Below are 26952 nucleotides of genomic sequence, written 5' to 3' on the forward strand. Positions count from 1 at the left end.
TGCTGCCTCCTCCTCTCCTCATCCGCGCGCGCTTGTTTTAAACTTTATCGAAGTGCTCTTGGGCTTTGAAGAGAGACATGCAAAGCAAGAGAAGTCGCCAATTTCCCTGTGTTAGACCTGGCACCTTGGTGTGAGTTTCCCTTCCACTTTTTGCTGATGTGCCTCATGTGTTTTGTTGGTGTTAGCTGCTCAGGGCACTGTGACACTGCTGATCAGTGCCACAGTGCAAGTGCTCCCCATGAAAAGTGTATACATTGATTGGTGTCCTTGTTTGGCTTATTTGGTTTACTATCAGCCCCTAGTAAAGTGCACCAGGACTGCCAGGGCTTGTAAATACAAATGCTGCTGGTGGGCTTGCAGCACTGGTTGTTCCACCCACAGAAGCGGCCTAGTAAAATGTGTCTAAGGTCTGCCATTGCAGAACCTGCGTGCAGTCTGGTACTGTCATGCTGATTGCGCAAGTGCACCTACTTGCCAGTCCTTAAACCTTCCCTTAACTACATATTAGTCACCCCTATGGTAGGCCCAAGGGCAGGGTGCATTGTAGGCATAAGGTAGGACATGCCCTGATGTGTGTGGCATGTCCTAATAGTGAATTATAGCCATTTTCGTTTTTCACTATTGACAGGCTACCTGCTCTCCATAGGCCAGAATGGGCTGCTGGAATTATTACACTCTATAATCCCAGCGGACTCAGAGAGCATGGTAGAAAGTCAAGTTTAGTATGCCTGAACTCAGAATAATAAAATACTTCTTTTAGTAAAGTTTATTTTAATATATTGTGTTTGTAAATACTACTTTTAGAAAGTTAGTATTTACTTGCCTAGCCATTTCAGTCCACCTCTGCTGTGTGTGTGTGTGCTGCCTAGTTTCAGTGAGGGGCAGGGCTGGGGAATTCCAGGAGACAGGCTGGCTGCCAGGTGGTGGGTAGAGAGATTACACCAGGATGGGTGGGAGGAGTACACCTTGACTCTGAATAGACCTGTGCTCTGCCACCACAATGCTGGCTCCGCCCCCTGTGGAGCGGCTGATGTCTCTGCCCTGTGCACTGAAAGGAAAGAGCAGAGTCACCACAACAAAGTGCTCCAAAACCGGACTGAGCCAGGTACAGGCCCCCTGGCCACAAAGAACAAAAGAAACTGTGTATAAAAGAAGGAGCCCTGCTCCTAAGAAATCAGATCCTGTTTACGCCAAGAAGAAACTCTGCCTGAAGAGGAGGACCTGGGAAAGCTACATGGAGGACTACTGTCTCTAAGCCTGAGAGACTGGCCTGTGGTGGGTGCCTTGCTGCAAGAAGGAGAGGAAAAGACTGAGAAGAGACTTTAAATCAACTTGTGCTTTGTGAACTATCTCCAAGGGCTTGCTTGTGAACTTGCCCCCTGAACTGCGCCCCAGGAACAGTGGGCGCTACCCCTCCCTGGACGAAAGGAAGCTGCTGCTGGTGAATTGCCCTTCTGACTCCAGAGAACCTGTGTGCCCCCATCCTGCCGAGCAACGCGACCCCTGCACGACTGTGCTGCTGTGAGCACCGTGACGGCCTGCCCCGACTGGCCTGAACAAAGTAAGCTGCTGCCCCCTCGAGCCGGAGCTCGCATCGTGAGAAAGGACTGTCTACCTCTGAGCACCGAGCCTCTGTGGCCCCCGAGCCGTAGAGACCACCGCAAGGACTGATGACACCCAGGTTCGCCGCTCTGAACGACGTCGCAGCGCCTCGCGCTGAATTCACCCCTGAGCCGCCCCTCCTTCCTCCCACCTCGAGGCGAGCCGTGAAGTCCCGAGGCGCCCCACCAAGCACCGTTGTCCTCTGCCAAGCGGGACTGCAACGCGCCGTGGGACGCCCCTCCTGTGACTGCCGAGGCCGACCCGAACTCCTCATCAAGATCCAAGGTACTGTTCGCTCCGAACACCCCGGTACGACGCGTACCAGCCACGGTACGGTCCGTACTGACCCGTACGCCATCGTCCCCGTATGCTGACACACGCGGGAAGCGTGAGTCTTCGAAGGGAGCGTCCTGAATAGCGTGCACCCCGGTACGATGCGTACCTTCACCCGTACGGACCGTACTGTCTTACACGCCGTCGTTCCCGTACGCCTGCTCACGCGGGAAGCGTGAGACGTAGGGGGGAAGCGTCCCGAGGAGCGTACCAACACCCGTACGACCCGTACGGACGGCGCTTCGACGCGCAAGGGCCCTCAGAAGGTCTATATTGCACCCAAATTGTGCATTGGAAAGAACTGTGGCACCCCAAGACCTAATTTGAACACTATAACAAGTAACTGGAACTCTATTGAAAAGTGAAGACTGTATTTAAAGCCTGCTTGAGAAGTCTATATAAAGAAGCTCTATTTTTATAAATACAGTCTGGTGTCTCTGTGTGGTGGGTTGGTGATTGTTGTGGGACATCCTTGAATGCTTAACCTAATGTACTCTAGAGTTTAGCCTGACTGCTCGCGCCACACTACCTAGAGGGTGAGCAGGGGTTATTGTCTGAGAGTAATCCTTTGCCCTGACTTAGAGGAAAGGGTCCCTGCTTGTCCCAAGTGCATACCTGCGCCAACCAGGGACCCCGGATTCTAACACCCATGCACTGCGATGTTCTTTGCTGGAGATGCAGCGTTAAGCTCTGCTTGTCTTGCTCCCTGGTTTCATGCATGAGATAGCTGGATTAGTCACCTGGTAAAGGTCTTAAGTGGTGCCTGTAAAAAAAAAATTGATATGCGCCGGCCAAGGGTCCCCGTTTGCTGTCCAATGTTAAAAATCGTTCAACATTGGTAACTTACACACTTGTAATTTGGTGTGTTGATTTTTGTTTTGTCTTGAACAAATTAGGTTATGAACTGTGCAGTGTGTAGTCATAAGTGACCATTGTCGAAAGAAATCTAGGCAAGAAGATGATGTTCATTGAAGCCGATCGAAAAAGAGTTACCCAAAAACCGGCTGTAGCTTAACTAATAGTGGGACACTTCAAGGCAGCGCATTTCCAAGGGGAGCAATAGAGACAATAAATGCATGGTGTGTGCATGGTAGGTGATGTTAGAGTGTCGGAGGTGCTCGGTTAAATGCCTGGAAGCTGGGCCACTCAGGCGGAATACTTTGAGTGGGAAGCTCGTGAGTTGAACAGGATCCTTGCTGTAACTGGGAGCAGTGACAACTGTTTATCACCATGCAGATGAATTTATGTACCCACCAGCGATAACCAAATAGTATTTGGCAATTTTCTAAAGGGACGATTGTAGGAGAGTAGGATCTGCACTTATGTTGCCCCCACTTTTTTTCTGATGTATACACTGGTTTCTGACTATAGTCTGGCTGGGTCCCTGCTAATCAGGGCCCCAGTCTCACTGATCTCTCTCAAACAACTTGGTGTGCATATTAGATGCACTAGTGATTGGATTCTGTGGTACCTTATGAGCCCCTAGTATATGGTACCTTAGGTACCTAGGGCATTGGTACTTCACAGGCCTACCAGGGGCTGCAGCATGTATTATGCCACCCCTGGGAAGCATTCACAATCTGACACCACAGGCCTGCTACTGCAGCCTGTGTGAGGTAGTGTTAGCACTCCTCACTGAGGTATAGGTTCCTATATCTCACCATACACACACATATAAACCTATCAGTCACCCCTCTTGCAGGCCCTAACAATCCTGAGGGCAGGGTGCTTGGTTTACTATGTGAGGGGGTGCTTCTGCATGAGCAGGACCCCTCTGCAGCTGGCAGAGTCTATTCTCTGCTGCTGTTTGTGGATGCGGTTAAACCATATACTCTTAAGTGCATTATAACCTCGCGGTAAATGCTAACTTTGGAATGACTGCATCAAAACATGTCGTGTTTGGTGTCAAACAACTTGGAATCATACCCCCACACCAGTAACTGGTGTGGGAGTATGATCCCACCCTTCTAGAGGGGACGACATATACCCACTGTACTAAACGGTAGAAATCTTCTAGAGCCCTGGCATCACAAAATGGATGCCACCAGCACAGACACTGGGCTGCCCTCCTGCTGCTGACCGAAACTCGCGGTGGAGGAAGCCCAACAGACAGACAGGATTTAGTGTATTGGAGCTGGGTGGGTGCACTCTTGGAGTGCTTTGAAGTCCTGCACTGGGGGAGCAGTAGGCTTCTCTGTGCATATGCCAGCTCAAACCGGTTCAGGGGCTACCTGCCCCTACTCTGGTGCGAAACTGGACAAAGGGAAGTGGGGGTAACCACCCACTACCCTGACCCTCCTAGAGGAGTGGTCATAGAGCTAGTCCCTCCCCTATCTTCACTATAAGATACCAAGCATTGCCAATGCAATTCAGATTAACCCTGGATGACGCTCTACAAAGAAGAATCCTGGCCCTTCGACGTTCCACTATCTCTGGAATACTGAAGAATCTCCCTTGGAGTCAAGGAGTGACTCCCCTGCGTGGCTGGCACCAGTAACTTTGATCAACGGTTGCAAGCTTCACTGCTCCCGCCGGAGTCCGAAGTCCCTGCATCCCCTGAAGTTGATTTCCTGACCTCTCGACAGCCATTTTGAGTCCCCAGCGAAGCTGTGGCATCTGGACCCCACGAGTGACGAGGAACAGCAATACCAGGGAACCGTGCACTGATTTCGAGTGCAAACCCTAAACAACGTTCTACGTACTTGTGCTTTGGACCATCTGTAGTCCAAGTCCCTAGCAGGTCTGGTACCGAAAATCAGTGGCCTACCCCGTCCCGAGTGACCGTGGGCTCCTGTGGAACTTTTCCTGCGAAGGCGTCTTTGCAGTTGCTTGCCCGTTGGCTAGTAACTCACCCGAAGACTTTCTCATCGACTTCAAGGGCTCTCCGAGTTGCACCTGGCCTGCCCTCACTTACCCTTGCTGGGTAAGTCCATCAGACCTTGCTGGTCTGCATCATCGTCAATCTTCATTCCACACGAGACTTGCAGTTGCCAAGGCTTGTTCGCTCCAATCCGGTTGCTGACACCGTCGTCAGCTGCAGACGTCGTGGGACCCTCCGAATCCAGCTGCTGGTCATCGTCGATCTCTCCTGGACCTCGTGAGCGAAGAGACAAATCACCATCGACGACCTGAAACGACGCAACATCAGTGGTCATCCCTCCTGCTGGCCACCGGTCACTGGCAAGTGACTTTGAACACTGTCCCCTCAATTTTCAGGTCCTCTTCAACTCCAATCCATCTTCGGATTCCAGCGGAACCTCTCCAGTCGTCACAAGCAGCAAGTCTTCAGTGATCTCCATTGAAAACAGCACCGCCACCCGACACCAAAAGACACCAATGCACCCGGCTTCCGTGGGTGCGGTAACTCGTGCACTCCAGTGCCCAAGTGTGTGTTGGCCCTCGAAATACTTACCCTGTAAGTGGCTCGCTTGTTGACTTCTTCGAAGTGCCCTAAAACTTTAAATCACAAACCGCGACTTGTGCCATTGAAACCAATAGGAAACCCGCGGCTGTGTTTAGACACTGCACGCGTCTCCCGTGGGCTGATTACTTACCTGCTAACACTGCAGAAGTGAAGCCCCAGTGATTCCCAAGGCCCTAGGCCTTTTCATTTTGCAAGTCGAGTTTGTTAAACCATTTTCTTAGTATATGGTCTGGTACGCTCCGAGGGCCCCAGCCATATTTGTGCTTAATTTATTGAGAAGTGTTGACATTTGAATGTGTATCTGGGTTCTAATCTCATAAAGAGATTAGTAGAGTGTATCTAAGAATAAATACATATATATTTGATATATATACCTGTGTGGTGTCCTTTTCATTTGGTAATTCAAGAGATTATAAGGTAAAACAAGCTGCTTTACATTCCTCAGAGACTTAGCCTGAAGGCTGCTCTCCACAGCTACCACTAGGATAGCTTTCTTTAAAAGGTTGTCTTAAACCTATCTACCATAAGAGTCGAATTGGACTGGTGCAAGGTGGCCACTATAACTAGTGACCAGCATATGACAGGCCAACTTCTCACAACGATACTCTTAACAATCTCAGTGGTACACCTTTGTTTTTGAGCTTGGAAGCCTGAATCCGCCCGTGATTTGAATGTGCGCACATTTTACTTATCTTTGAAAAGGACTGGGCGACCAGACTGGAGTACCAGCTTCGCCTCAAGATGCCATGACTCTGGGCAAATTATTTGATTTCATCGTGCCCAAAAACGTGTACGGAATCTGGTTCTAGTGTAGAGCGCACTAAAGCCATTGAGAAAAGTTTGAGCTATATAAAACTGGAAAAAAAAAACCATAATAATAATAAAAAGCAAATAAGGAAAGGCTGGGCCAATTTAGGGTGCTAATGGGAAGTACCACCCTCCTCAGTGGCACTCATTTCATCAACCGTAAATAAAGAAAGGCAGAGTTCAGTTCACGCTGCTGGATGACATTACCACCCAGCTCTGTGCTATAATTTGGAGGGAGGTTAGCCTGTAACATCCGGGTCGTCCGTAGCTCTCTTTAGTGGGAGCTCAGCACACTGAGCTTCTTACTGGCACAACTACAGCTGTTCATGAACACCCAGGCGCGGTGCGTCCATTGGGGCGTTGCTCCCCCCGCCCACAGCTCCCTCTGCGTCTCTGAACTTAGTTTACTTAAGTTCAGAGACGCCGAGGAAGAACTGACAATGCATGTCAGTCAGCATGACGTCGGACCGTGGGCGGTCCGGTGTGATGTTGACTGACATGCATTGTCAGACCAGGCAGGGACAGGCAGCACTGCAGCACAAGTGCGCATGAGTGGGGATGGTGCGCGAATTTTTCACCCGTGCCCAGTCATGCGCACTTGTGTTTTCACTGACTTGAGCATGCCCATTAGGAGCCCCTTGGTCTCCTAATGGGCAGGCGGCGGGCGAAGAGTAAGTTGTGCCCTCAGCCAATCCTGGTGCTGCAGCAGCGCCATGATTGGCTGAGGGGTTGCCACTCCAGTGCTGTTGAACTCAAGTGGCGCCATTGTCAACGCGGAGCAGAGGCGATAGGGTAAGTTTTTGTCTTAATTTTATGCTCCCTCGGCACCCCACCCCCGCGCAACCCCTCCCCCCGCGAGCCCCCCTCGCGAGATGTGCTCTGTGGTAAGTCACTGCTTGAGTCCGTTCCCCTACTTTCTTAAACATGCCTCCCCCACGGCGGAATTTGCCAAGGGGCAAGGCCGATGGTTAAGTCTCGGCGTTTGGGGACTGGCGAAACGGGCAGAGAAGGAAAAGAACTCTGTCTTTTCCTTCGTTCCCAAAGAAGACAAGGACAGTGTCCAGTTCTCCCACTGCTGGCAGCAGGCCCCCCCTCCTTTGTTCCCCCTCTTCCCTCTCTGTCTCGCTCCTCCTCATTTAGTTAAAAACTGGTCCGAGACTTCAAGAAACAGGTATTACCTTCTCTTTCCTCCTTTCGTTTATTTGCTTCGTTGTGAAATGGATCCAAAAAAGAAAAACACTTGCTGGAAACGTAGTCTTTTGCTGACATTTTTCAATTTCTAAGTGCAGCCTCTGGGTAGAGAGAAATAAAACATTCAAAATATGAAAAATAACTAACTAACTAAAGCAAGGTGGCCATATTGATTTATTCACACCTAAACACATTAGCGCCACATTAGTGTTTGTCAGTGAAGCCCTACTTTTGTTGCCTCCTCGCTCTTTGAACAACCATGTTTTCCCTGGGAGGGAAAGCACACTATTCAAGGAGGTACTGAAATATCTGCTTGTTGGGTTCGTGCATTGGAAAACAAAATGCATACTGCGGCTCTGTATTCACAAACGTGGTCTTTTGAAACCATTCTGCTTTCGTTTTGGAATGATATAAGCAATGGGCATTAGGTCAGCTCCGTTACTCTCACACGTTCCTTTCCGCACCCACGTTCCCTTATGTCACTGTTTCCTTCTTTTTCTATTCCCCGTTTAACTCACTTTTCTCTCTTGCTCTGGGGGTGAAGGCCGATGATGAGAAATATGCCCCGGACCGGACGCCGGACCTTAAAAGAGTGGCAGCGCTAAGCGCCCACCACCTGCAATCACCGGTACATATTAGGCGCTATAGTAGAGTCTAGAGATAGTTCATCCGATTCTTGTGTGAGATGTGCTCTGTCGTAACTACTTGTCATTTGCTATGACGAGGGACTGGAGGTGCGGAGACAGAGAAAGAGACGAGGGAGGAAGGGATACTGAGATGTAGGGAGGGATAGCAAGCAAGATGGATGTGACAGCAATAAGATAGGACGAGATAGCAAGATAGGGAGAGGAGAGCATGGGGGGTTGCGAGACAATGGAAGGGGCAGCAAGAGACAGTCACCGGGCAGTGTCAGCATCACCCAGCCAGTGACAGAGGAGGGGAGATGCTGAGATAGCGAAAGAGATAAGGTAGGAAGGGATACTTAGATGATGGGAAAGTGAGAGTGTCACTGGAAGAGAGTGACGCCGATAGAGCAGATCGCAGCTACTTACAGGTGAAGGTGGTGAATTCTGGGCGAGAGATAGGTAAAGAGAAAAGTGACAGTTCACAGAGGCACTTTCACAATTGCTTTATTAACCTTCCTGCTTTCTCAAATTTGCTTGAAAATGCACCATTTTTCTTCTCTTTTTTCAAAATTTTCACGGGAAGAGAATCGCAACGAGCCCCCCTTATGGTGGTTCGGGCTCGCTCTCTACGCTCGCTCGCAACGGTGCAGTATGCCAATCATTTTACGCCCCACCAGTTTCAAATGTCACCAGCCGCCCCTGTGAACACCAAAACACTGGGGGGGCACATTTACAATCCTTTGCGCTGCCGGTACCTCACCTTTTTTCCATATTAACAGTGATGCACCGGCGGCGCAATGGGCTTGTAAATAAGTCCCAGGGTCTTCAAAATTGACAAATGCCATTTTCCAAACTATCGATAAACATGCTGATGCAAACAGAGATGCATCACTTCCCTCCACTGCTTTACATTCCATACCTCAACAGAACATAAACACTAGTTTACAAGCAGCACAGGCCTCCTCCCAAATAAGCCCTGGAGGTGCGGGGCTGTGCCAACAATAACACTCGGACACTTAGAGAACCTGTGGTAAAAGAACCCAGCTCAGAGGTGCCCCGGGTCTGTGTGCGCGTCTTACACAGGTTCGATTTACAGCCAAAACAGCCTGGATTTAGGTGTGCAGTGCAGAGTCACAAACTAAAAGTGAGAACTTTGCACTTTCCAACCGCAAATTCCACTTCCAACCTTGGAAAACCAGTCAGGGGGGTGGGGGTGTGGTGGGAGGGATCATTTTTGGCTGCGGTAAGGCCAGGGGGAGCAGGGGTTCTCTCAAGGGAGGGGCTGTGGCTGGCCACAGCTCCGTGGGTGTTCCCACACGTTTGCAATGAGTTCACATGCCTCCATTGACAGTCTATGAATTTCAGGAAACATCTAGAAACGCATGTTTCGCTTCCATAGGATAACCCACCGACTTATTTCTCCTCAGTACATACTGTATGTATCCTAATGAACATCTCCAAGAAGCTTCTACCTGTTTAATGCTACAATCCAGTCCTTGTCAGTTTTGTTTATATTTGGTTGCGACTTGTAGCTTACTATTCTCTTTAAAGTAACCGCAATGCCTCACATCAAACTCTTGTCAGTGCAGATAATCTGTGTGAAATAATAAGTGAAAGGAAGTCACAATGAGACGGGAAATGAAGTGGTTCATTTAGAAAGTTTGCTTTTAAGCTTCTGAAGCTCTATCCAAACATGCAGGAAGTATTGGTAAATCTGTGACGCAAAGATTTCATCTTTTTTTTCTGAAACAGACCGTGGATACATTTTAAATAATTTTACAGCAGTCAGAGATGCCTGCATCCAAAGCATATCAAATACCCAGAAGACAAATAAAAACACAAGGGAACATAGTTGCAAGTATATCATTAAAGTGCCTGGTAGCACTTCTTCCAGATGCACTTTCATGCACGGAGCAGCAGATTAATTACCCAGTACTGCATTCTTTGACTTCAGAAACAAGCATTGGCATAGCCAATAGGTCTCGCTTTTGGGACCTTATAAGTATTTAGTTATGCAGCACAATATCCTTGGTGCAACATCATCAACCGTTGCATGGCTAAACACTTATAAGGTCCCAAAGGCGAGCCCTATTGGCTATGCCAATGCTTGTTTACTTGTTGCTATAGGAATCCTAATGTTATGCCGCATAGTTTACCACACTGATATTATTTCTTTTTGTTGTCTCTGCGCTTAATGCTCTCAGCCCCAGTCTTTTGCTCTGTCCTTCGTGACTATGACAAGGGGCCTAAAATGCTTTTTAATGCTTTTCTTTTCTTTTGTAGGTTTGGCCTTATTGCTGCAGGCACAGCTAGGTAAGAAGAACGCCTATCCCTTTAAATGAAGTTTGGGCAATCACTGGGATTTTGTCAGTGTGAGAGGTGCATGTCTGTCAGCAGCAGTGCCCTGATGCATGTCCTGAAAGGGGCTGTATCAGTACACTAATGGTCCTCTGACTTGTGTGACGTGTCATTTGTACTGCCCATGCTCAGGGATATATTGCTCTTTAGCTAGGTTTGAGCTTTACAAATACCCATATATGGATACATATTTATTTTAATCATAGATGAGTGATTTATATAGTGTGACTAGGAGATTTTCATTCTGGGTACCAGAGAACACATACCTTTGGAATTCTGGACTGGAACTTCCAAATTGTGCTGCTAATAATGTGCTGCAAAGAACAACAACAAGCATTGGCATAGCCAATAGGTCTCGCTTTTGGGACCTTATAAGTATTTAGTTATGCAGCACAATATACTTGGTGCAACAACATCAACTGTTGCATGGCTAAACACTTATAAGGTCCCAAAGGTGAGACCTATTGGCTATGTCAATGCTTGTTGTATTACATTCTCTTCCTTGTGTGCTGCTTCACACCCAAAATACCTCTCCCTCATTCCTTGAAGTTAGTATGTAAAAGCATAGAAAGTTTGATATTTTAGCTTTGGTATGGTGGAAGACCAGGCTGTTTTTTTTTTTAATTGTATCTCCTGCATACCACATACCACATATTGCATCAAAGCACAAGCTTGGGCACACAAGGCTTTTTTTGGCAATCTGCTGTGTTGATTCAGCTGGCATCTAAGGCAGAAGGCATACTTAGCATGACACTTCTGCTGAAGGTCCATACATCTCCTCCCTAAGTTACTATAGAAGAACAAATGGTTGAATCCCATGGAAAGTAAATTGGGTCTTGTGAAGCGTTTCCCTTTATGGTCTGATACTTTCTAATTATTTTTAAAGTCTGGTGAGTTCCCATAGTGAAAAGTGCTTGAATAAAAAACCCTGACATTTATAAAGATTGAAAACATTTAATTCACAGTTTTGATGTACCGTAAGAAATGTGTTCAGGACCAGCTCTAGTGCGGTGCGACCGCTGACTTCGGGTGGGGGCGTCATACTTGCAAGTATATTATGGTTTTAAAAGCACTTTCTGCCCTGTTCCTGGCCTCCAGTAATTTTGAGGCAACAATAAAAATGTTGATTACTCCAGTGATTAAGTTTTGACTCATGGTGAGGTAGCGCAGACGGTTAATGTGCCTTCTGGACAGAATATGTAACATGCAGATCACAAAGTGCATAATTTGAAAATAGGTCAGTGGGTTACTGCTTTTGTCAGAGAGACCCTTTTGTTACTTGCAGTTTCTAAGTTAAAAATCCTAACATAGAACAGTGAGCTATTAACTGAAATCAAAGAGCTGCGTGCAAACTGCAAAGTATAAATTATAGTGTTAGGATTTTCCCCCAGTCTTTGATTATTAATGTTGCAAAAAGGGTTCATTTAGAGAGAAATCAATCCTGATTATTAAAGAGAACCCCCAACCATGGTGTTACCTTTTACATTCTGAGGGGCATATTATCAACACGTAGCGATAATTATCGCTAAACGCGCTTGGCGCGTTTTTTGCTCTCGCCGGCTATCGCTGGATTGTATTGCCATGATAGGGCTGTATTAACAACGCTTTGCGCATTGGCGATTTCAAATCCATCGATAGCGGCAAATTGCTTGAATATCGCTGGAAATCCAGCAATATAAACTCCCAATGGCGAAATCCTTGTTGATACGCCCTGGTGGACTCAGCCTGACAATCCACCTTCCATTGGAAGGATGGCTAAGTCAGGTTTTCTTCAGGGGTTAAAATCCGGGGCAAAACGCGGTTACCGCGGCTTTTGTGATCGCCTGACCTGGCTCGATAATAGGGCGATGTTGTGTTTTTGACGGAATCCATGCGGATTAGGTTGGAACGCCTACTTTGCATGTCATTAGCGATGTATATCGCTGACATGCAAAGTAGGGTGGAAAAGGCACCTGACTCAAGGAAACCCGCGCTAAAGCGTGATTGCGAGTCCTTGTAAATTGTGAGTTGTAAAAATCACCGCTTTTCCGGCGCATGGCGCCGAAAAAGCGGCGATTTTGCTCTTGAAAATATGCCCCCGAATTTGTACTTCTCCAGACCAATCACTATTAAATTATATTGCCTACCAGTACGGTTGTCACATGACTCCTCCACCTTAAAGTCCTCTGTTTTATGTAACATATCCTATACAGTGATATACACACGTATGGTTTATTGTCTCTCTTTGAGGTATAGCGTTTTGACACTCTATACTGGTATGAGTGGCACCATAAAATAATTAAATACATCTGAGAGAAAGAGAGATAGTGTTTATGGAGGCTTGAGGGGCACTGTTAAAGGATGGTCATTGAGGGTGCCAACAAACCTTGTCGCACAGGGCGCTACCAGCGCTAAAGCCGGTCCTGCATGTGTTCGCATTTCTTACAGTATTTTGACATTTGTTTTCTTTTAGATTTTTTAAACAATATTTTACTGAGAAATATTGGCACAGCGAACTACTTGCCACTCACATTATAAGGACGAGACCTATTTGCTTTTTGTTATTTAATGCGGCCAACAGAGGTGGCGTGCTGTATCTCCCCCAAGAATGCCACATATCCCTCTCCAGAATTCCTGCAGATAAATGAAAGGAAGTACTGTAATCATTTACTCTCTTGCTGTTGACATTTTGATGAAACCTGTATACTATTTTCTTGTACACACGTCTAAATGAGATGTGTAAAACTTTCCTGCTGAAACGGGACCCGGTTAGAATGCATTTGTACCATGGCGTTTGGATTTCCCCCCAGCTGCAGCTGAAAACACAGCTCAAAAGCAGTGCGTGTCCAAAATGTGGACGCCTGTATTTCACGCACGTTGTATAATTTCCTTGGCAATACCTGTTGTACTTGTAATGCCAGTAAGGTACTGTATCTCGTATATCAGATGCTGCAGACTAGAACAACATTGCGAAGTGAAGCTGTCATGGGACACTGCAGCTGACTGGCTGCAGACTGGGTCTGTGCAAACAATGCGCTCCGGTGGGTTGTGACGAAACCCGAGGTAAACATTCCAGCCCGCGTGTTAATTACTGCGAGACAAGCAGCTGAGGAGCCGAACCGGTACATGCCTGGGCATGGCCAACCCACCAGAGAAGGAGAGGGTGCGCGCGGGACATGAGTGGCCTATCTGCCACCACTGTGGAGGGTGATATGCTGAGGCCTGGTGGTACAGGGGATTCGCGGTGTGGCCTGGCTCCATTGAGAGCTTGCTATCGCACTGTGGTGCCAAACAAGTTGGAGGAGGAGGGTGACATGACAAGGCTTGGCATTGTGTGCCAGGAGAACAGAGGCCCCACCTCTGTGAGGAGATCTTGTCAGCCACTGACTGCTACATTGACCAGGGCCATGGGCAACAAATGCGGCAGTCCTGACAGCCTTAGAGCAAGAGATTCGTGCTGTTTTGAGTACAAAGAGCAGTGCTTAATTTGAGCCGGTGGGGTCCACCGGCACTCATTTTTGAGGACCGGCACTTATTTTTCTGCTTCGTTTACCGAAAGCAAGAGAGGGACACCAAACAAAGCAGAAAGATGGAAACCCCGTCATAAAGGGAGAAAGCAGGAACCAGCAAGAGTGCGATAAACGTGCAGGGAGTGTTTAAAGAGGCATGAGGTAGATTTAGGACACGCAGCCTCGGTATGTGCCCGCCAACATTTAATTGCACCAGCCACAGGCTTCAGAGGCCACATTTGTGGACTGTCACTCTTTCTTTTACAAATCAAGCACTGAAAAGTGTGTGGAACCGCCCTATGCTGCCAAAAAGTGCCTTTTGACTAGGCAGCAGGGCAATGGCAGGCGCCCACAGCGTGGCATAAGAAGATCCCCAGGCCTGTAGAGAGCTCTCACTGCCGCCCTGTGCTGCGAGCAAGGTCTGTCTTTGTTCAGGTCTCTCGCACATGAGTCTCCTTTGAGTTTGTTCTGCCGCAAGCTCTTATGCTCTATTTATCCCCCTATACTGTGCACAGCGAAGTACTTTCTAGCCAACACCGAGCCTTTCAGACCACTGGCAGCTGTGTCGGCCACAGTGATCTAGCGAAGGCACACGCGTGAATCATTTCTTCCATATGTGGCCCATGCACGTCTGTGCTTAGCAGACAGCAGCTCTGCTGAACATTCTGCGTGTACTCAACAAGTCACGGGTTCGAATGCCAAGAATGGTGACAAGGCCTTTCATCGTCGACGTTGATAAAATGAGCACCTCATATCTGGAGCCAGCCACCATATCTTCGGAGGCACGCACGGCAATGAGTTATCGGGGGTCTGCCTCGTGAAGCACTGGCTTGCCAACGAAGGCGAGTCTGGGACAGCGCGCCTGCTTCTACGAAAGTGAAAGCGGGTACGACGCGAGATAACATATGACCCCTGCGCGCCTGTAGACGCTGAGGGGGGAGGGGTGGGGCGGAGTGCGGGCGAGACACACAGAGCGTTTCCCATGAGGGAGCGAGCAGGAGCACCATCCAAAGCTCGCTCCCGCAAGGAAATCGCCAGACGTGCACGCGTTGCCATTGAAAGCAATGCAACGCGTGCACATTTTTTGCCGAAAAAGCCAATCGATTACAAGAGGCTATGCAGTGCATGCGCGCTGCGTAGGCGAGACCTAAAAACAACAACTTTTGAAGATAATTTATTATTATGGCATATTTACGGGGCATATTTACGTTTGTGTTGTTTTGTACAGTTTAACATGCCCACCATTAGAAACAATTACCTTTAGAAATGATGGGGCAGTAATGAGAAACCGTTGAAAGAAACAGAGGACAAGTGCAAATACACAGAACCTAAACTATTTCATTTTATCAATGTCTCACAAACTCAAAGTTCTACTGAATATCAGCAATTGCAATGTGTTTTCTGTATCTATATAAAAGGGGTCAGCAGAATTGATATGTATCTCCCTGGACCCGCCTAGCACTGGGGCTTGTGTACAAAGACATACCAGGACGTGACAATGCAGAAAGATGCAACAACCTTTAGAATACTTCATTGTATCAGTTGAACCAATAATTCAGCAGCCATCTTGGAATAGGAGCCAAGCAATAGAAATAAGTAGAAAATGAATGGCCTCTCTTCTTATTGTCTAGCAGTCCTGGCTTCCCCTTTGTTTGGACAAACACCATGCAAGTATCTTCACAATGCAAGACTTCCAAAAAGCGTCATCCTATAGCCTTGTATGATACAGGTAGCTGTGGCAGCAGGGTAGTTGTTTTCTATGACCCATGCAGTTCAGAAGAACATCTAAGTGTCAGGTTATAACAGATTATGGTAGACCTCAGAGAATGGTTGGGCTTCTTTAATTGATCACAACATAAGTCTTACGAACCATTGGCAAAGAAAAACCAAGAACACCTCGCCAGCTGAAAATTGATTGACACTATCTCCTGACCCCTGCTACCAACCTCTGCTACAACACCACATTCCATGTAAGGTTTGCATACAGGTGCATGCACTCCCCTTAATAACACAAAGAAAGGCAAACGAGTTCTGATACGTGCATATGGAACTCTGCTCCAAATACAACCAAGACAGCCAAACAAGGCATGCAAGCCAACACTCCTGATTTAGAAGCAGAGAGTTCCTGGAATAGTAGCTTTCTCCTGCCTAAAACCAGCTCCTACCCACTACAAGACAATGGGAAATTAATTTCCCTAACTTTTTTTTCAAAATATCCTGCTTACTTGTTCCCAAATGTTGGCATGTATGATAAGATGGACATATTCACAGAGACGGAAGTAGAGAATCTATGGCTACTGTCTTCCACAGTTCATTCTCTCCTACACTACCTATCTATCTTCAGACACCTCCAAGTTCACCATCCAACTAAGTCACTACTTCATTCTGCTCCATATCACCAACCACTCTGTAAAAGCTCTTCTGGAAATGTCCTGATGTGTGTTGGTGGCAAGAGGTCCTCATTTCCAGGAGCACAAATCCTTTGTTCTTGTTGCGGTCTTGAGAAGGTGTTACCAGTAGCCACTTTATCCCGCTTCACGACTGTAGCAGCTTAAGTCACAACTCCAAGAAATGTTCGAACATCTTAAAAAACCACAGGCTTGTGAAGGGGCACTTGACGCTGTACCAAGCGCACCACAATAATCCATGAAAGGTAGAAATACAAACTCACGCCACATATGGTCCAATACAAGAAGCCAGTGGCAGCATAAGTCACCATTTTAGTTGGGCATCTTCGGGTTCTGTGCCCAGGAAGTGCACTTTGCTTTTCATATTTTACTTATACTCTGATGATTCTTGTGGAAACTGTAAAGTGACGACGAGGCACTGCAATACCTTTTAGAAAGTTCAAATGCATAATATTTTTAAAGCACCACAGGGAGAAAAGCACCTTTCAAAGGCAAATCTAACTATGGCAGGGTGAACAGAGATGTGGGTTCAACACATCTCTCAATGGAACAGTATGATTATCATAACTAGATATCTCAAGAGCAACGATGTTTTTTATGCCAAAACATGTATTCCTAGAAAAAAATATAAATCTCAGATTTGACTCTACATTGAAGTTAATTGGGAGATTGAGAGCGTGAGGCTGTGAAAGGGAGTACGACTGAGCTCTAAGCTGTTAGTCTTGAACAGTGTTTGAGACTGTGGGTAAAGGTGGGATATACCACACACTGAATAAGATGGTCAGAGGTCAAAACTCACACCCAAACAGAGAGACTTCATGCATCTCCATATCAACTCTAACTTACTGCAAGATCAGAGGGCCGGTACTCCCGCTTTACCGTGCCACCTGGTTCTAAGCTCTACTCTCTGTCTTCAATCAGGGCTTTTCCTTCAAGCTGGTCTGCTACTTCACCAACTGGTCCCAGTACAGACCAGAACCTGCAAAGTACAAGCCAAACAATGTCGACCCCCACCTCTGCACCCACGGAGTCTACGCCTTCGCCACCATGAGCGGCCATAAGATTGCCCCTTACGAGTGGAATGACAACGTCCCCTATGTCGAGTACAATAACCTGAAGAAAGTGTAAGTAACCTCCAATGTCTGGAAGACCTGTGCCATCAAGTGGTAAAGAGTATGTTGGTACTTCTCAGGGATTTAGGGTAATGAATTAAGGAGAAAGGAAATAAGCAGGTTAGGTTCAAGGCAGCAGTTTGGGGAAAACAACATGCCCAATATTGAATCTTTTAACTAATGAACATGCCAATTTATCCTATTGTAGTTGTAGTCCCTTGGAATGACAGGTATGTCCACAAACTCACTGGGCCATCTTCCCTCTTTGTTCCAAGTACCTTACACCATCTTGCCAGCTCTCTTTTAGACTGTTCAGGCACTGTGACTTGCAGAACTGTAAACAATACTCCAGAAATGGCTTCCAAACGTAGGCCTAATTCTCCCAGTATGGCGTCAGAATTTGGCCCAGTGCTACAAGTGAGAATCCAAACTTCACACGCAGTACGCTCTCACTAGCGATGCACCTCAACATTCCACTCACTCTGCACTGCTTTGAAATGTGGTGAGCAGTCAATGCAGTAAACTCCCACAGAAGGCCCTCAGGCACATGCAAGAAGCTGACCTGATGAAGGTACAATGAAGAGGGCAGGTGTGCAGTCACCATAGAGCAGATGACCACAGAGGCTAGAAAGGAATAAGTGTGGTTCTGTGGATCTGACAAAGAGCAGCAGGTAAGCTTTGTGTCCTGCCCATTCTCCAGGTTGCATGGAACAAGGCATCTCTTGGTGACTCCTACTGGCACTATAGACTATGAGAGATACTTGGCGGGCCGAACTTGCCAGGTTTGCATGACTCATATGACTGATGCTACCCTCCCTATGACGTGGGAGAGGCCTGTGTTTAACCCCTCCAGTGCCCCTTAGTGGATCCCTGCTTGGGGATCGCCACAGGTGGGCGATCCCCAAGCAGGGATCCACCCACTAGACACCAGGGAGGGGGGAGCGGCCCCTTGGGCAAGGGCCTTTGCTCCCCCCTGGTTATTTTGGCGCAATTTAGTCTTTTTGACCCCCCTGGGGGGCAGATGGGGGCATTAGCCCCCAATCTGCCCGGCTGGGGGGGGGCAAAAAGTCCACTAGACACCAGGAAATTTAAAAAAAAAAAATAGCGGTGGGGGCTGCCCAAAATGGGCAGGCCCATGCCCCCACCCCACCCCCCAATTACTACAGTCTTTCTGCCCCCCCGAGGGGCAGATGGGGCATTGGCCCCTAATCTGCCCCTTCGGGGGGGGGGGCAGAAAGCCCACTAAATACCAGGGATTAGTTTTTAGTTTTTTTTTTAGGGTGGGGGCTGCCCGAAACGGGCACGCCAATGCCCCCACCCTCCCACCACCATTACAGCCTTTCTGCCCCCCCCTTGGGGGCAGATGGGGCATCGGCCCCTAATCTGCCCCTTCGGGGGGGCGGGCGGAAAGCCCACTTGACGCCAGGGATTTTTTTCACGCAATTTTCTTTAGGGTGTGGGCTGCCTGAAACGGGCACGCCAATGCCCCCACCCTCCTCCCCCACAAAAATAACAGTCTTTCTGCCCCCAGGAGGCAGATGGGAGCTGTAGCCCCCAATCTGGCCCCCCCTGGGGGGCGCAGAAAACCCACTAGAAACCATGGATTTTTTTGTTTTATTAGTGTAGGGGTAGGGGCTCCCCAAAATGGGCATGACAATACCCCCACCCCACCCCCAGAGAAATTCCAGTCTTTCCGCCCCCCTGGGAGGGTAGTTGGCGGCAGCGGCCCCTGATCTGCCCCCTGGGGGGGGCAGAAAGCCCACTAGGCACCAGCGAGTACGCAGGCTTTTTTTATATCGGGATGAAACCCCCTTCCCCGATTTCCCCCCCCCCCCCCCAGGGCGGCAGAAAGCCCACTGGGCTCCGTATTTTTTTTTTTAGCAATGTGCATACCTGTGGATTTTGGGCCCTAGTGCAGTTGGCACGTAGGCAAATCTGTAAATTTTTTAAAACTAGACACCGAGGGGATTCCAGGATGGGGTGACTTGACTGGCTCTCACCAGGTTCTGTTACCCAGAATCCATTGCAAACCTAAAAATGTGTCCAAAATAAAAAAATTTCCTCACATTTCTGTGGTGGAAAGTTCTGGAATCTGCATGGGTCCACAAAATTCCACCCACCCCGCGTTCCTCAAAGTCTTCCGAGAAAAATGGTACCTCACTTGCGTGGGTAGGCCTAGTGCCCGCGTCAGGCAAGGGCCCAAAACCAATTGAGGAGACATCAAAATTACCTATCACAAAACAACCTGGTTTTCCAAAGGGGCTCCCATGAGTTTTTGGCCCCGGGCTTGGCGGCAATCTAGGGAAACCTACCAAACCCACACATTTCTGAAAACTAGACACCCGGGGGATTCCAGGGAGGTATGGCTTGCGTGGATTCCCCAACGTTTCCTTAGCCAGAATGCCCTACAAACCTCAAATTTAGCTGAAAAAATCACCTTTTTCACAAATTTTTGTGTGGGAAAGTTGTGGCATTACTGGGCTGACACAAATTTCCTACCACCCAGAGTTCCCCCGGGTCTCCCGATAAAAATGGTGCCTCACTCGTGTAGGAAATTTGTGTCAGCCCGGTAATGCCACAACTTTCCCACACAAAAATGTGTGAAAAAGGTGATTTTTTCAGCTAAATTTGAGGTTTGCTGGGCATTCTGGGTAAGGAAACATTGGGGGATCCACGCAAGCCATACCTCCCTGGAATCCCTAGGGTGTCTAGTTTTCAGAAATGTGTGGGTTTAGTAGGTTTCCCTAGGTGCCGGCAGAGCTAGGGTTAAAAAACTACAGCTAGGCACTTTGCCAAAAAACAGTTCATTCAAATTGAGGTGTGTCCACGATGCGTTTTGCGCCGTTACCTGTCGCGTGCACTAGGCCGACCCACACAAGTGAGGTACCATTTTTCTCAGAAGACTTTGGGGAACACGGGGTGGGTGGAAATTTGTGGATCCAAGTAGATTCCAGAACTTTCCACCACAGAAATGTGGGGAAAATGTGTATTTTTTGGCAATTTTTTAGGTTTGCAAAGGATTCTGGGTAACAGAACCTGGTGGGAGGCAGTCAAGTCACCCCATCTTAGATTCCCCTGGGTGTCTAGTTTTCAAAAATGTATAGGCTTGCTAGGTTTCCCTAGGTGCCGGCAGAGCTATGGTTCAAAAACCACAGCTAGGCACTTTGCCAAAAAAGGGTAATTTTTCGCTGTGAAATTGAGGTGTTTCCACGTTACGTTTTGCGCCGTTTCCTGTCGCGGGCACTAGGCCGACCCACACAAGCGAGGTACCATTTTTCTCGGAAGACTTTGGGGAACGCGGGGTGGGTGGAAATTTGTGGATTCATGCAGATTCCAGAACTTTCCACCAGAGAAATGTGGGGAAAATGTGTTTTTTTGGCAATTTTTTAGGTTTGCAAGGGATTCTGGGTAACAGAACCTGGTGGGAGGCAGTCAAGTCACCCCATACTGGATTCCCCTGGGTGTCTAGTTTTCAAAAATGTATAGGTTTGCTAGGTTTCTCTAGGTGCCGGCAGAGATATGGTTAAAAAACTACAGCTAGGCACTTTACCAAAAAAGGGTCATTTTTCTCTACAAAATTGAGGTGTGTCCACGTTGCGTTTTGCGCCGTTTCCTGTCGCGGGCACTAGGCCGACCCACACAAGCGAGGTACCATTTTTCTCGGAAGACTTTGGGGAACACTGGGTGGGTGGAAATTTGGGGATCCAAGTAGATTCCAGAACTTTCCACCACAGAAATATGGGGAACATTTTTTTTTTTTGGCAATTTTTGAGGTTTGCAAGGGATTCTGGGTAACAGAACCTGGTGGGAGGCAGTCAAGTCACCCCATCCTGGATTCCCCTGGGTGTCTAGTTTTCAAAAATGTATAGATTTGCTAGGTTTCCCTAGGTGCCGGCAGAGCTATGGTTCAAATACTACAGCTAGGCACTTTGCCAAAAAAGGGTCATTTTTCGCTACGAAATTGAGGTGTGTCCACGTTACGTTTTGCGCCGTTTCCTGTCGCGGGCACTAGGCTGACCCACACAAGTGAGGTACCATTTTTCACGGAAGACTTTGGGGAACGCTGGGTGGGTGGAAGTTTGTGGATCCACGCAGATTCCAGAACTTTCCACCAGATAAATGTGGGGAAAAAGTGTTTTTTTGGCAATATTTTAGGTTTGCAAGGGATTCTGGGTAACAAAACCTGGTGGGAGGCAGTCAAGTCACCCCATCCTGGATTCCCCTGGGTGTCTAGTTTTCTCAAATGTATAGGTTTGTTAGGTTTCCCTAGGTTCCGGCAGAACTAGGATTAAAAAAACGACAGCTAGGCACTTTGCTAAAAAAGGGTAATTTTGCATTGTGAAAATGTGGTGTGTTCACGTGGGGTTTTGAGCCATTTCCTGTCGTGGGCACTATGCCTACCCCTACAAGTGAGGTACCGTTTTTATCGGGAGACTTAGGGTAATTCAGGTTTGTAAAGGAACTGTTATTACCTATTGACTTTCGATGCATTTCTGCCTTCCAAATGAAAGACATTGTGTTAAAAAGAAGTCATTCTAAAAAATGACTGATAATTCTCATGCTAGTATGAGTATTCCCAATTTTGGAAATGTGCAAATATCTACTGTTTCTAAACTCTATATTTTGTTCCCATTTCAGAAATACATAGGTGTCTTTCATACCGATTTTTCCATGTACACATTTTTACAGAATAATTACTATATACCCGGTACATAATAAAAAACCATTGCAAGTTGCTGCTCAGTTTTTGGCTCTGGGTTCGTCGGGTTCTTGGTGAACCTACAAGTCCTTTATATCCCCACAACCAGTAATGTCCAGCAGATGTAACGGTATATTGCTTTCAAAGAGCTGTTATAATTAGAAGAAGTTACAGGTGAAAACGTTGACACAAAAGGCTTTTTTATTCAACAAATTTTCAATTTATCCTATATTTTTTTTTTTTTTGAAAGACCTTTATTGCAGAGTTACACTGTACACAGCTTTAGAGCCTACAACCCAACGGGCCGGCCGCGAAGGTTATACTTTTGGAGGTAATATGCTTACACAGCCTTGTGCCGTCAAATTTATCCTATATTTAACTGTTAGTTTCTATAAAAACACCTTGATGGATCTACACAAATGACCCCTAGCTGAATTCAGAATTTTGTCTACTTCTCTAAAATGTATAGCTTTCCAAGAGCCATTATTGCTTTTGTACCCATTTCTACCATTAACTGGAAGGAGGTCGAAAGCACAAAAAATAGCAAAAATAGGCTATGTCCCAGAAAAATGCCAAAACTGTGTAAAACATGTTGGGTTTCTGACAAAAGTCTGGTATCCCCTAAAAGCTGGGAAAATGGTGATTTCAGCCCCACAAACTCTTTTTTGATAACACTTGCAGGGAAAAACCCAGAAGCTTTCATTTGCAGCCAGTTTTTCCCATTTTCCCCCCAAAAATCTAAATTTTGCTGTATTTTGGCTCATTTCTGTGACCCCTCCAGGGGAATCCACAAACCCTGAGTACCATCGGAAGCCCCATGATGTTGGAAGAAAAGGACGCAAATTTGGCGTGGATACCCTATGTGGTCAAAAAGTTACAGGGGCCTCAGCGCGCACTACCCCAAATAGCCAAAAAAGGGCGTGGCACAGGAGGCAGGAGGGGTAAAGGCCTGGCAGCGAAGGGGTTAAGGTAATCTAATCAGACAGATGTCGGTCTCCCTCACCCGCTCTACAGCTAACTGTATTTGTGTTCTCTTTTTTTATCCAACCGCATAGAAACCCCCAGATGCTCACCCTGCTCGCCGTGGGAGGATGGAACTTCGGCACGCAGAAGTAAGGAGGGTTACTGGCTGGGGAATGTTGATAAAAGGGGAAAGAAGAGGACAAGGCAATAATGAAAGAGCATATCAATAAAAGTGGCGAACCTTCGGATTTAAATCGTATTGCTGAAGATATGGGTGTGAAAAAGTAAAATTGTGAAGGCGTTGTGAATGGTGAGAGTTGCACACTAATTCTAATCTACAAACGCCACAATCACCAACCTTAGTTCATCGTTGCAGGTTTAAAGAAATGGTCGCATCTGCTGGTAACCGCAAAATCTTCATCGACTCCGTGATCGAGCACCTTAGGAGGTACAACTTCGACGGAATAGGTTTGGATTTCGAGTACCCGGGGTCAAGAGGAAGCCCGCCAGAGGACAAGCGTCGATTCACTATCTTGTGTGAGGTGAGAGCGAGTGTGCACTTTTATAGATGCTTTTATGCCTTTAGTTTTGCATGGACGTTCACTTGAGAGCCTTGCATGAGGCCCATTTGGGATAAAACTGCAGACGCATTCACCAGTAAACACCGCTGCACGCAATGGCACTGGGACCCCATCATGAGGTACGGGTAGTTTTGGCTTGGACAGTGTCTGGAAACAAAAGGAGGCCTTGAACCGCTATCCCAGGTTTATCAAATTGGACATTTTGAATCCCAAACCCTTCTCTGGAATATGTATATTATATGTATAAACATGGACCCAGACCATTGCTAACATTTCATCTAGGCAAGCCCTGTACTTCACAGCAGATTTCAGATAGCTGAGGACAAAGTAAATACATTCTTCATGCAACATTTGTAAGTAAATAAGGGCAGTACGAGCCTGAGTAAAATTCCTCCTCTTTAAAATCGGGACAATAAAAGTTTTTCGTGGGACTTCATAAAATTTACAAAACAGTATAAAATTTAGCAAATCCTGTGGAGACTCCCCGTTGCAGCTACAAGGTGCTAACAACTGCCCTCTCCTACAACCCCTTGGTATAGCCAACGAAAAATAAAAGAGGTCAAGGCGAAACCTGGTTAATATGAACCGTTCATAAATGTTTAAAGACCCCAAGAGATAAGGCTCAGCTGATGGGGTCGTTTTCAGCATTAAGAATTTAAGTTTCCTCAACTCCAGCTCTTCCCTCTCAATTTTCCTTAAACTCTTAAAGGACTGCCTTATTAGTCTCACATCCTTTCTAGTTACAGACTCACGGTTGGAGTACAAGTCGGCTCTACCCAACCTTTCAAAGCTGGTCTTTATATATCTGAGCCATGGTATGTAGAGGGCATGGGCGAGAGTCATATACTCTTTTAAAATCAGTTGACTACCAGGTTTTCATCCAAAAGATTAGGGGGCGGAGGGCCAACGTATCACTTGGGTAAGGTACCCCTAGTTCTTCATGTACCACTATGTTGGACATGCCTTGAGGAACACCCAATAAGCATTTCAATAATGCGTTCTTGGCAGTTTGAAGATCTTCTGTGGTAACCTGCCCCCATAAGAAGCCGTCGCAACGCTCCTTGCCTGGTAAATCTTTAAGAGTGTCGCGATAGGTCTCTTTCCTAACTTCGAGGCAGAATAATTAAAAATAGCTGTATTTACCCGCACCAGGTCTCCCCTCTTTCTTTGTTTTAAAGTGCCCCATTTCAACTGCTCGTCCATTACGACCCCCCAAATACGAGAAGGCATCAGTGCGGGTTACTTCAGCAGAGCCTACCCTAAATTGAAAGGATTTTTTTGGGCAAATGCCCACCTGCATGACATAGGATTTGGAGTCATTATTAGAAAGATCATGGTCCGACATAAAGGCTGAGAATGCGCCAAGCAGGGTTTGTAGCCCCCTAGCGGTTCTTGAAATAAAGACTGTGTCATCTGCGTATAGAGGACTGGGAGACCACATCGGCTGACAAACGGGAAAATCTACCCCGTTCAAAATAGGGCTCTATATTAATCGTTGATATATAAATTGAACAAAAAGGGTGCTAAAATGCACCCCAGGTGCACGTCACGCTTTATGTTGAAATTACGTGAGACTCTTAGATCCTGCGAAAATCGAACATGGGCCTTCGTAGCACTGTGGAAATCTTCTAAAAAAGAAACACTATTCCTGTCTACCCCGATGTCTATTATTGTCTGCCATAACTTGGTCCTGTTCACGCGGTCGAACGCAGAAGACAGATCCATGAATGCTAGAAAGATGGTGCCAGAGCGGGCGATCGTGTATTTGTTGAGAATCATGGTTAGATTAAGGCACTAGGCCACCATAGATCGGCCTGGCCGAAACCCATACTGAACGTCCGATAATGAGGAGTGTTCTGCTGCCCAGCTATTCAACCTTTCTAGGAGCACTCGGCCCACCACCTTAACCACCAAGTCCAACAGCGAGATTGGCCTATAGCAATGTGTGCTATCACGGTCACCCTTTTTAAAAGCTGGCACTATGGTTGAGGTGGCCCAGGATGCAGGGCATCATGATCTGGCTGCAGTGTTAGCTACTGCTGCAAGGACTGGAGACCAAAAGGTTGGGTCTGATTTAAAAAGATCTGGGGGAATGCCATCAGGTCCAGGGGCTTTGTTGTTTGTCAGCCCGGCGATACCCTCCTAAAAACCAGGTCCGAAGGAGCTGCCTCCTGAGTTAACAGGACACTAAACGCAACGGGACTCTCAAACATCATTTCAAAATGGTGCACCCACTCATCCTCTGTGATATGTGTACCTATAGTGCTGCCTTCATCATGGTTTATAACGGGGCTATTAATAATGCTCCAATACCTAGAGCTATTCCTCAATGTACTGGCATCCATTAGCCTCCTCCATGCTCCTTCCTTCAGTACGGCCGTACGTTTAGCCAATGCCATTTTATAGTCTCTCCAGCCAGTCAGTCAGTCAAAGCTTTTATTTCGGTAAAATACCATAAAAAGACATAAATAGTAATATACGTTAAAACATGATTAGATAGACATTGTATAGAGTGTAATCCATTAAAACATTAAAACTATTACATAAAAGAAATTACACAATGAAGAAACAGAGTTTTTCCAAAAAAACAAAATTATTAAAAATTGTATCCGGGGCCAAAAATGTACTCGCTACACCTCGGAGTTCTGTGGTAGCAATAATGGCAATACTAAAATCAGGGGAGTTGTGTAACAGGAATCATAAATTTGGACCTTGTAAACCACATGGAGAGAAGAAATTTGGCCATTGCAAACACTATCACTGGGGTAGTATCGTATTTCAAAATTCTAAACACCTCCTTGTGGTCCCTGAGACCCCTAGACTTGCATAACTGGACGATCCACTTTTTCCTGGCTGTGATATATAAAGGGCAGAAAAGGACAACATGCAACTCTGTTTCGCAGGTGGCAGTACATAAAGGACACATGCTTACGGGATCCGAAACATTGGACCATCTATGTGTAAGATCCCTCAGCGGTAGCGAGCCGTGTCTGAGCTGTATGTAGAGTTTCTTTGCCAAAGGTGGTTGGATGACGTCCAGAAAAACTTCAAGTCTCTCCAGCATGATTTAACCAGTGTCTTGTTTCTAGGGCTGCTAATCAAGGCTTCCCTCAACCTCCTTGCTGCCAAGGAACAGGAGGAATCAAACCATCTAGGGGTCTGGGTTACTGGGCGGCGGGGCGGGATACTTAAAAGATGGCCTACTGTGCCAGAGGTAATATTGAAAGCACTAATGACCTCCCCCAGAAATGTGCTCGGTGAAGTGCACAGGGTTAACTCCCTAGCACATACGTCTTTCACAGACTTGTAGAATACGTCTGGAGAGATCTGAGCCCACTTCAGCCTTCTTCTACCATCTGT

General features: G+C 47.0%; 1 pseudogene across 1 annotated transcript in view; it reads left to right on the forward strand.

The window, feature by feature from the left end:
• Window positions 1-7038: 7038 nt before the first annotated feature.
• Window positions 7039-26952, forward strand: part of LOC146870905 (acidic mammalian chitinase-like) — a 39760-nt pseudogene continuing 19846 nt past the window's right edge. Inside the window, exons 1-4 of the transcript XR_014978913.1 lie at window positions 7039-7050; window positions 17159-17361; window positions 23104-23160; window positions 23388-23553. The product of XR_014978913.1 is annotated as an acidic mammalian chitinase-like (transcript). The remainder of the gene's footprint in view (window positions 7051-17158; window positions 17362-23103; window positions 23161-23387; window positions 23554-26952) is intronic.

Source organism: Triturus cristatus, chromosome 1_1 (assembly GCF_964204655.1).
Source record: "Triturus cristatus chromosome 1_1, aTriCri1.1, whole genome shotgun sequence".
NCBI lineage: Eukaryota > Metazoa > Chordata > Amphibia > Caudata > Salamandridae > Triturus > Triturus cristatus.